At 34.1% G+C, this 12,521-nt stretch overlaps 1 pseudogene; it reads right to left on the reverse strand.

The window, feature by feature from the left end:
* Positions 1 to 1,309: 1,309 nt before the first annotated feature.
* LOC137723232 (putative receptor-like protein kinase At3g47110) lies at positions 1,310 to 7,006 on the reverse strand (annotated as a pseudogene).
* Positions 7,007 to 12,521: the final 5,515 nt, after the last annotated feature.

The raw sequence follows: 12,521 nt of genomic DNA on the forward strand, positions 1-12,521 counted from the left end.
TAGCTAACATATACTGTGCCAAAGTGGACTAAATTAGCAGCTTCCGAAGTGGAGTGGACTCAATTATCAGCATCCAAATGCCGGCCAAGGCGTCCTTACCATTCCCAAGATACTAATTAATAATATCTTTGACTTTAGAATCGTGCTCACCTGAGCAATGACGACCCTTTGAACTTCTTTTCTTGGAGATCTTAGGAATTTTATGATTGTAACCGTTTATCATATATATTACGGTCAAAATTTATTTTAAAATTTAAAATTAAATATAAATAGTACATAATAATTTTTTATCACATGATGTACGATGAACGGTAACGATCATGAAATCCCTAAAATGTCAGGAAAACAATAGGTTCCCTTTCCCTTTGATCTTCATGGTACTCTAACCAATTGAAAAGTGAAAATAATAAAATAAAAGATTTTTTTAAAAATTTTGGTGAATATCTAATATGAACACATATATGCATCAAATTCTCAAGCTCTATTGAACAACAACGAGATAATTATATTGCGGAAATAATTGAGTAATCCAAATTTGAGTTTGTGGAGGAGAGATCAAATGGAATTGATAATTGACAGTCTATCAGCCCAAGTGGTCATTTGGATTACTTGCGTCTAGTTTCATACTTGTTTTTCTTTTGCGTGTATTTTCATAATTTTTTAGATTTGATTGTGTCAAGGGTGAAGATTTAAGAGTTTGGATGATGAGGTGGAATGGTTGATAGCGAAGGACGTTCAGCCGTGTGGCTTCGAAAGTTTATATATATTTTTTATTTTCATATATTACTCATTGATTCTTATCTTACTCAGTTATTGACCAAAGTTTATTATACAATCACATTCCTTTTACCAAACACTTACAAAAAATGGTTCGACTTTTTGAACAATTTCCGAACCCATCATTAAAAAAATGAGAAATCAAATGTAAGTCTCAGTAAAAATAAAAAATAAAAAGTTGACATACCTCTCATCTAGATTTCCCCAAACGACGTTTTCTTCATTTATTGTTTGAAAGATTTGTGTCAATACGTCAAGGAACCAAAATACAGTTGAGTCTTTAAGTGTTTGGAGGGAGTGAGTCGTAAATCTTAAGTGAGATTTGTGAGAATTTTGGCATGAAATGGTGGCCACTTTGCAAAAGGAATTGCAAGAACTACTGACCAATTTGGTGGTCAAGGTTTTTGAGGCCATTTTTTATATGGACTAATTGTGCAGTAGGCAAGTCCTTTGGAGAGAGTGATACAATTGTTCCATGAACAATTTTTATTAAATCACAACAATTGTTCCATGAACAAAATACTCAACGAACACACCAAACTCATTTCCATTTAAAATTTACAGAAACAAAAACTAGTATGTTCTGTTGGAGAGAATGATAAAATTTATCCAACCCAGACAGGAAGCACTGGAAGATTTAACCGCACACCTCTGGCAGCGTTGTCCAAAATCTTCATCTTGATTTTCTTGAGTGTGGATACAGCTTCGAGCATGTTTATCCTCTCTTCCGGTGATTCGGCCGCGCAAGCAAGGGCTAATCTCATTATGGATGATAAACAATCATTACAGGTCTCAAAGTCATGATCTTCCTGATGCATCCCAAGCAAATTAGCATCCACAACTGTAGATAATGAATTTGAAACCCATTGCTTTAAACTCATTTCCTCAACAAACATCTCATCTGTTGGCTTTCTTTTTGTAAATGCCTCCATGAGTACAATACCGAAACTGTACACGTCCCCTCTTGTCGAAACAATTCCTTCTGTTCCATACTCTGCAATAATTTAAGGGAAAAGAAATTGATTTTTTTTCTTAGTTAAGGACAAGATATACAAAATTGAAAAATAAACTAGCTGCAACAATACATCACCTGGTGCCATATATCCAATTGTGGCTAGGGTCATGGTATGGGTAACATAATCTCCTCCACCTAGCTTTGCAATGCCAAAATCAGCAACATGTGCAACCATATCTTCATCTAGGAGTATATTGCTTGGCTTCACGTCACAATGGACAACAGATATTGAATAACCATGGTGTAGGTATTCCAATGCCAATGTAACATCTATCATTATGTTCAACCTTTGTAAGATATTCAAAGATGAGTTTTGAGAATACAACCACTTCTCGAGGCTCCCATTAGGCATGTAGTTTAGTATCACGGCTTCGAAATCAATTTGACTGCAACAGCTAATGATTTTGATAAGATTTCGGTGGCGAATATTGCTTAGCATTTCACATTCCATTTCAAAACTCTTGAAAGCCCCTTCCAGCTGTAAATTGAAAACCTTTACTGCAACATGTATCCCATCTGAAAGTGTACCTCTATATACCGAACCAAAACCCCCAGTGCCAAGTAAGTTGCCTTCACGAAATCCATTTGTCGCCCTTACAAGTTCTAAGTGTGAAATGCTTCTCCAAAAAAATTCAGGTGACCAGGTAGTACTTGTTACAACTTGCACATTCTTTTTCCCACGTCGTATCAACATTGAAGCAATTGCCACTAGGATTATTGCTGAAATGAATCCTGGAATAATATATTTCAAGATAGATGTACCAGCTTTCTTTGAATGTGGTTTGAGGTCTGTACGACTTTTGCACAGTGGAACATGCATGCGGGGGACACCACAAAGCAAAGCATTTGAAACAAATGACTGAGCAGAGAAGTTTTGGAAAAGTCCACCTGTTGGAATTTCACCTTGCAGTATGTTGAAAGACAAATTTAGATTCTTGAGATGAGAGAGTGCTTCTAGAGACTTTGGAATCACTCCGGAGAGATTGTTTTTGGATAAATCCAAGTGTTCTAGGCTTGTCATCTTTCCAAGTGTAATGGGAATGGGGCCTTCTATACCATTGGTTGACAGTGAGAGTTTAAGCAAATTCTGAAGTTGGCCAATGCTACTTGGTAGAATACCAGATAAATTGTTGTTTGACAAATCAACAATTGTCACAACTTTCAATTTTCCAATATCTTCTGAGAGAGGTCCAAATAGAGAATTAAATGACAAGTTTAGGTACAAGATATCTGTCAGTTCCCACATGGTACAGTATTATGGAAGATAAGAAATTGGACTGCAAGGATAGAACTCTAAATCTTTTGGCTAAATTACCTAAGCAGGAAGGTATAGAACCAGAGAGTTGATTACCACCCAAAAGTAGTTCAGCCACATTGTCGAGTTGACAAAGTTCATATGGGATGTATCCTTGCAACTTGTTATCATTCAAATACAAACCTTGAAGCTTCCCTAATCTTCCCATAGAAGTTGGAATTGACCCACCGAATTCATTGTCTCCCAAGTCCAAGACTCTCAGGTTGCTCAAGTTTCCAATATCGCTTGGAATGTTACCCCTCAAGTTGCAATTGCTTATAGCAAGATGTTCAAGCAATGTAGAGATACTTCCAAAGGAAACCGGAAGAGTGGTGTCTAATGGATTATTTGATAAATAGAATCCCCGAAGATTTGTGAGATTAGCGAAACAAGAAAGGATGTTTACTTCTGGAGTTGAAGTATCAATTGTCAAATTATTTGTGTGTAAGCCAAGAAACTCAAAGGTTTTCAAGACACAGAGCTTGTTTGGAATAAACCCATAAAATGAGTTCGCGGACATATCTAGCCTTGTGAGCTTAGAACCATTGGACATAAAGTTGGGAAATGCTCCAGTGAGTTGATTGTCACCTACCAAAAACTCTTGTAGGTCTGGGACCCCAAGACCAATGTATGCAGGAAGGCTGCCTGAGAGTTGATTTTTAGTAAGAGAAATTGATCTGATCTTGGACATATTGACTATTGTGGATGGGATGGGGCCTTGGAGATTATTAACATGCTATAACAATCTGTGTAAATTTTTAAGATGATCAATCTCATTTGGTATGGTACCTGTCCCAATTCAAACTCTTAGATAATACAAATAACTATATATTTAAACTGATAATATATAACAAAAAATATCTTTAAGACTACTAGTTAAAAAGTCACGATTATAATATAAACCGATTCGCCAGCTTCACCAAATCACTATAAAGAAAATATAAATAGAAAAGAATCCTTATTTGTAAAGAAATGAGGATGAAGAGGATGGATTATGGCCAGCATTGTAAGCCACAGACCTTTTGATATAGACGCCTCAGTTTTGAATTTTCTAAATCAAATATCCATGTCTTTCAGTGATTTGATTGAACTTTTTTTTTTGTCATAATTTGGTGCTATATGCACATTATATTGTAACAAATTTCCTATAATCTAGCATTTTGATTACACTTTCCTCTGTTAGAGATAATTGTAAAAAAAAAAAAAATTGTTGGTTAGATTCAATTTATTTTCACAAGAATGATACAATTTAGCAATAATCATCTATGATTTAAGATATTTTCTTTCCAAAATAGTTTAAAATATTTTTAAATCCCTCAAAATCAAACGTACTGAAATAAGTTTTTCTTTTAGTACTTTAAGAGAAAATGGGATTGAGAATAATATAAACGTATCAATACACAATGTGTATAAAATAAAACATACCAAAATAAAAATAATGTACCAATATTAACGATATGTATCAAATCAAACGTACCAAAATTGTAAATAAACGTATCAATTAATGATTTTTTGTAAATTCAAACGTACCCGCAGATAATATATACGTAATGTATTGTACCTAATAATAATTCGTCAACAACTATACTTAAAAAAACAAAACAAAAAAAATATAATTTCACAAAAATTTTGAAAAAATTACACGGAGCTTTTATGTTGATCACCAACTATTTGAAAAAGAAATAATCATTTGGAAAAAGAAATAATATAGTTTAATTACTAATATCTCTACTAAATGGAATAGTGCATCATGCAGATAAAATGATAAATTCAAAAATTATTTTAATTTTAAAAAATAGAGATGACTATTGGTCAAAACACTTTAATCAAATTTTAAAAAGGCACATTTAATCTAAATAATTTTAAAAACATTCTAATTTTCTCTTTTGTTTATACATATTCAGCTACAGAAAACATCTCAGATTTTGTATGTTCTATGAAAGTTCTTTATGCAGAAGATGGGTACTCTGCATTTTCTTTTAACTCGGGCTTCCTTTCGCTCTTTATGTTGAACATGATGATTTAAATTTCAAAAGAATTCTCTTTAATCGTATCCCCAGTTTACGAAAAGCAATTTTCCCCCTTTTTAACAACACAACAGCAAGGTGAGAGAGGCCTAAAATTGAGTAGTTAAAAAATTATGAATCATTCATGAGTAACTACCACCCCACATTTATTGAATCAAGAAATAATCATGATTGGAACAAAACAATATGTTAGTTGGCAGGTACCTGTCAAGTTGTTGTAGTTAATGCCAATCCCTTCTAACTGGGTAGAGTTCCCGATGCTTTCTGGTATGCTTCCACCGAAGTTGTTAGAGTCTAAAGATAACTGGAGAAGCTCTTTGAATTGCCATAATTTGGATGGAAGTGGACCATCAAGTTTGTTGCGAGCCAAACTCAAGATCTGGATACTTGGAAGATGCTGTAAATCGTCCGGAATACTACCAGTCAAGTAGTTTGCCGTTAGAGCCAAAATTTTCAAAGAAGACATGTTGAAGACAGCCAAATGAACAGGTCCTTTTAGGGCATTAGCCTGCACGTACAACTTCTCCACCTGATCTTTACTGCCAATCAAGTTAGGAATTTCTGAAAAGTCAATACATACGTGTTTAAGTCATCTGCTGGTCCCTATGATAAGGGTTACACATAAATTAGTTTTCTTAATGCAGTACTGCAACGACAAAGATTTCCTACCTTCAAACATGTTTTAAAGTCACGGTACATATTGTTCAGCATGGTTAAGTTCCCGATTTCTCTTGATATGCTACCTGTTAATTAGATAAAACATGTGCATCTCAGCCCATAGTTAAAAATGTAAAACTAATGAAAATGGCTTGAAAATTTTGAGTTTTAACGATAAGGACAAAATAAATGATAAAGTGAATAATATCATGATTGACTTTTTAGTGTAAAAATGGTTTTTTGTTAAAGTGAACAGTACTGAGAGTTTTTCGTTAAAATTCCCTATTTAAAAAAAAATAACCAACAAAGTAGGATACATATATAATCACTAGAAAGAGTTAAGCTGATCGAGTCACACCTATGAAATCGTTGTGTCCAATTAATATCTCCTTCAACATTTTTAACTTCTCAACATCTCTTGGTATGCTACCTATAAATTTAGGGAACACATAATATATGTGCAGCGGAAAGAGAATAGGGCCGGGGAAAAGAAATTAAAATACCAGATAAATCACAAGCATGGTGTTTAAACATAAGTAATGATCACCAAGAGTTGCAGATAGCTTTGTTTGATAAGTACATACCAGATAGCTGGTTGTTTCTTAGATCAAGTACTTGCAGTGCAGATAAGTTGAAGATGGCATTTGGTATGAAACCTGAAAATTGATTACCATACAAATCAAAGGTTTGAAGTTCAGATAAGAGCCCGAACCATGATGGAATGGTTCCTATAAAGTCATTAAACCTGAACCTAATCAACTTCAACCTCCGTAGACGAGACAATTCTGGTGGCAAGGTACCATGGAAACTGTTGTTTCTGAATTCCAGCTGAACAAGAAATGAGAGGTTGCCTAGGTGAGGAGGAATAGAGCCTCTGAGACCCATGTAAGACAGATTCAAGGTTGTGACTCTAAGGTGGCTTACACGGCACGTAACGCCAACCCAGTTGCAGATATTGGAATTCGTGGTAGACCAGTTGGTGGTCAATATGTTTTGAGGGTCACTAGTGATATGGACTTTGAGAGCAAGAAGAGCAGCTTGGTCTGTGCTGATGTTGGTTTGTGCTGCTACTGTGCCTATTAATGAGTTCCGCAGGTACATACAACAGCTCAGGACGAGCAACAACGCTATCGACAAGAGGGAACGAATTCTCGCTGTTGTCCTATACAGCAGACACTTTCTGAAAACCAAGAAGACATACGTGTCTTCAACTCGAAGTTTGTATATATTTTTCATTTAGAAAAATTTATCTGATAAAGACTGCTAAAAACAAAATGATTGTTGACTAAAAGAAGCCTTATGTATCTTGTAGATTTCAAATGCCGGGTGTCATTTTCAGCTGCATTTTTTTGGATTTTATTGTGATCCTCAACTATTTTTTATGTTTTTTTATGACTCGGTTTACATTATTCGCTGATTTGCATTGCTTTCGTAATTTTTAATTTCAGGGGAAAAAATTTTAAGCATAAAAAACATCAAAAGCTAGAGGGTTGACTGTAGACAAAGATAATAGCATTACGCGGAAGCGTCAATTATGAAACCAATAAACCAATACGAAAAAATATGACAAGTCAAACAATCCATGATTTATACTGATTTGACGTAAGCTTACGTCCAAATTGGAGACAACGAGGAAATTCCAATAATATCAAATTTGAAAATTACAAATAGAGTTTACTCTCAAATCTCAAAACCCTCTCACTCAAACAAAGAACAAATAGAAAAGATGGAAATACATACCAAATCCCTTCTCACCCAAAACCCACAAAACGTAGGACCAATATCATTGACACAGTGATTATCCACAAAGGGGAACATTTCTTCCTCTCTTCTTCCATAGAGCAGTCGGCCGGTCTATCTCTCCCAAATCTGCAACTTTTAGTTGCTGCCTTATATACATGGGCTGCTGCCTGCTGCCTGCTGCCTTAAATCCTAAAGCCACTCACCTGTCGTTCAAATGGGAAACAGAAAAGGCCAAGAGGAATGAGCCACAAGGTAAAAGGATGTTCGTCAGATTCTTTTTCTGGGGATTCTAGGGATCCCGTGATCATGATCGTTTATCGTACATTGTGCGGTCAGAAATCATTTCAAAATTTAAAATTAAATATAAATAGTAACTAACGAAAACTGATCGCATGATGTACGATAAACGATTATGATCATGGGATTCCTAGGATCCCCAGCGAGGATCCTTTTCCGGTAGGTAGCTTAACTCTCAAAAATTCCCAATGAGAAATGTGGTTAGTGTAATTCAAGCACACACTTCTTCGAACAATTTCAGCACTGCTTGAAAAGAACAAGGTTTTATTATTTGAGTTCGGACCCATTCAAGATTAAAAATTTGTTATTTACAATTTCTTGTAACGATGCCAAAAGAGAAGCACCGTTTGATTAAGATTACGAAGAAACGTCATTTGCGGGGAATGGTGGTTTGTTTGGTTTTGTTACTGTAGCTGCACTTGGAAGAAATCCTAAGTTGCCTGTATATCCCTTTTGAAGAGAATGAAACTCGTAATTCAGTGGAATTTTGGTGATGGCCATTTGGATTTGGCTCTCGAAGCGTTTGTGGCGAATTTGGTCTAGAGTATGTCAGATATTCGTTTGAGTTGGATTTAGTTTTGAACTGGTTAGAGATTCTGTTTGGATTTAATTTGGTGAATATGAAGAGCGTGGTTGCATCTAGAATTTGGTACTAGATTGTCTACATACTTTCTTTGTGAGAGATCAAATCACGCGTAGTTTAGATTTGGATGTGTTTGGTTGTGTTTGAGATTGTGTTAGAATTTGGTACTATATTTCCTACATACTCTCTTTGTGAGAGATCAAGTCAGATGTAGTTCAGATTTGGATTTGAGTTTGGTTGTATTTGGTCCTAGATTGCCTATGTACCATTTGTGGGATCAAACTAACATAGTTCATTATTTAGAATTTGGGTGCAGCTTTGTGCTATTTAGGTTTGAAGCAGCTTTGTGCTATCTTGACAGCAACATCCATCCCATCTAAAAATGTTCCTTTGGTATGTTGAGTCGAAGCTCTAAAAGCCAAGTAAGTAGCTTTCACTAGTTTTTTAACGATGTTCACTTGCTAAAAATTGAGAGTTTCTCTTAAATATGCTCTTGCACCAGTGGTCCAGCCATTTTTTCATCAAATGGGAAACGATTTCTTTTTGCATTGGCAAAACAAGCATCCACAAAATACTGCAAATCCCCACACCAAATCAACGCTACTTCTTCCTGCAAGTTAACAACCTCAGACAAGCCCAGGTTGGCCCAATCAATGCCTCATGCTCACGGGCCACAAGCACTCCAACCCATCAACTTTACAGATCCCAGAAATGCTGTAACCTCATGGGCATAACTGTTTCTTTTCGAAACCATCACATCTCTTTGAGTATAGTCAAAGCCCAACATCAAGCCATCTCCCTGTCGCGACACGTGATGCTTTAGGGACCGTGAGATTCATCCGCCCTAGTACCCTACGGGCACTGCAGTGGGCTCCCCAGTAGCAGCAGCAGCAGAGGCCGCAGAGTTCAGACGACGACGACCGACCAGGCTTCGACCAACACATCTAACTACACAGTTGCCATTTTATCCAGTTTTGACCAAAAGTGTGAACACTGTTCCTCCACTGACGACCGACGCTACAGTTTATGGTAGTAACTATTTAACCCACTTTCTTCTCATATTTCTATGAAACTAATTTGAAATTGTTTGTCTTATTTTGCCAACACATTAAATAAATAGTTTTATATGAAACCACAATCATTACCATGATGAAAGTTATTGTTATAGTTTTGTAATAGATTTTTTTTTTTTTTTTTTCGGTGATGTTTGTATATTTTTCGTCACAGGTCGATAAAGTTCTGTTAAAATGCAAGTGGTGGTCTTTTGAACTTGGATCCATACGATCGGTCATTCTATTAAAGTTGAAAGTGAGAATATTACAAAGAAAATTTACGTTGAATCCAAAAATTATACATATAAAAATGTAATATAAGAATAAGAGAATAGTAAGAATTCTTAAATCAGATGCAAGACAGATTATAAAACAAAATCATCTATTGCCGTATTTCACTCGAGATAAATATGTCTAAAAATGAGAATTTTACTAAGAACAAGAATCAGATATCCACTAAAATATAAGACATTCTTCGTGAAATATGAATCTCATCCAGAATTGCTTGTTTAAAACCTTTAAATCACTTTTTATGTGATGACTCGTTCAAATTTCATACGAACGAAGAGCTTGTTTGAGTGCTAAATAACTTTTAAGTAAGTAGTCTGACTTATATCAACAGTTACAATTTTAGTAAATTATGATCAAATAAGTATACAAAACTAATGGCTTTTTAATATGAAAACACACTTAAAGACCTACATATTTTTCGGTTAGAAGATGAGTCTATAGGACGAAGACTCAAGGTAAAAGGAGTAAAGGAAGACACATAAAGACTTGAAAATAGATTTTAAGAAAAGATATAGAGTTCTTAGAGCTAACCCAAAATATGGCGCAAAACTGAAGAGAGTAACGTTCTATGATTCATGCAGTCAACCCCGTTTAGTAGCTAAGCTTTGATTATTGGTGTGGTGTTCTAACGAAAAAAAAAATTTGTTAAGGAGATTTTTTCAAAGTGTGCCTCGCTATAGTCTCTATGTTTTTTTATATTTTTAGTACAATGTTTATAATGTTAGTACGAATCGGAAAAAGATCTTCTTCGGATTCCTTTCACCTAATCCTTTTTATCAAACAATTCGAGCCTTTGAAATTTGATCCAACGGCTAAAAATAGGGGCCTACTGTAAAAATTATAATAACTTTATTTGTTGGATCAAATTTTAAGGAACCGGATTGTTTGATGAAGAGGATTAAGTGAAAGGGATCCGGGGAGGGTTTGCCTATAACAGTTCCTAAAACTATTAGAAAATTATATTCAAATGTAATAGTGGTCAAAACAGTTGTTCAGACAAAATGATTGGGCATGCCCTTTTCACACTTTGGCTAATGACTAGGCTACTAGTTGTAAAGAAAAATGTCCAGGGCTGTGAGATGAGCTGAAACAAAAGTGGAGTTTGTGTTTTCAAGGTGAATTCAAATAAATCATTTTTCTTCTTGTCCAACAAAAAGAAAGGAATTTTCATTATAAAATAATAATAATAATGAAAAAGATTTGAAAATTTTAAATTTTAACGATAAATATAAAATAAAAGATAAATTAAATAGTACAATGATTGATTTTTTAATATAAAAATGTGGTTTTTCGTTATAGTGAACAATACCAAAAACTTTGCGTTAAAGTTCCTAAAATTAAACTTGGACTATGCATGATCCAAAAAACAAGCAATTTTCTTTTGATGAATGTAATCATTTTAATTTACATGCGAACCACAATTTTGTTGTGCCTTTTTTATGAGTTATTTGCATAAAAATGAAATAAAAAGTACTCGTTGATTGTTATTATATAGTATTGATGCTCACAACCGTTTTAAAAAGATGTGTCGGTGAGTAAAAACTCAACCTATTATTTTATATAAGTAGCGGTCATTAAAATTCACCCATCATTTTAGTGGCGATAGCAGAAACTCACCCTATTTTATGTACTTACTTATGAACCATAATTCCACTTGTATGTATAATTTTTCTTACGTAGTAATTGAATGAGTTATTCTTGCATATATATATGTGTGTCTTCGATTTGACAAGAAAGATGAACCCAATATATTACATACACGGTCCGATACATTAAATGTAATGATACAATTGGTTAGAAACTTATAAAAATTTCAAAAAGTAGTGTTGTTACACTTAGTTTACCATGTTGTGTTCTCAATATACTAAAAATTCTCTCGTTGAGATGGAGCCAACCAAAATACTAACGGTTCTATGAGTAATTAATTAAGATTAAAAAATATTATAGTAACTTTAAACCTTTTTCTTTCGGCTAATCAAGAAGTAAAGATTGTATGATTATGTAGTGCTTTAGTGGTGTTGAATTGGGATTATAGATAATAGTAGCGTGAAATTTTTAATAAGAAAATGCATAGGTTAATAGAATAATGGGTCAAAGAATAATAAAATATGGAGGTTTATGCAAATGGTCAATGCATCTCTCTAGTCTTTGAACACTGCGAAAAAGACAATCTAACATTCAAAAAATTATAGGATATATTGTTCAGCTTTCCAACTTGTGAATCACTCTGCTCGTTTCATTATTCTTTCTTTTATATTATATATTTTGTGTAAGTTTTGTATTAGTTATACCAATCAAACCATTAACTGCCTAATCCACATACCAGAGTTTATCAATGGTATATATGCAATTCAATTTAACTTCATAAATTCAATAAATTTTTTCAATGTCCTGAGAACGCAGTTCGATACATCAAATGTCATAATACAATTGGTTGAATTTTTTTTGTTATTTTTAATTGATTATATTATTATAATTGGTGTACTAAAATATAACTCGACACACTGAAAAATATGTCTAGAAACCCTACGTACCATTGATTTTTCTTCGGTGCATGCAACTAAGCACCAATACATAATTATTATTTTTCAGTTTTAATATATAAACTACCCATTAACAAAACATTTTTTGGTTAGTTAAAAGATAAAATTATGAGCAGTAATATAATATTGATGTTTTCTTTAATCTCACTCACATGTAAGAAGATAATAACAATTCTATATGGAAACTGGGTTGCACTGAAATTAAATCGACATACCATGTTGCCATCGGACCACAAGGGTTG

This window comes from Pyrus communis, chromosome 2 (assembly GCF_963583255.1).
Source record: "Pyrus communis chromosome 2, drPyrComm1.1, whole genome shotgun sequence".
Classification (NCBI taxonomy): domain Eukaryota; kingdom Viridiplantae; phylum Streptophyta; class Magnoliopsida; order Rosales; family Rosaceae; genus Pyrus; species Pyrus communis.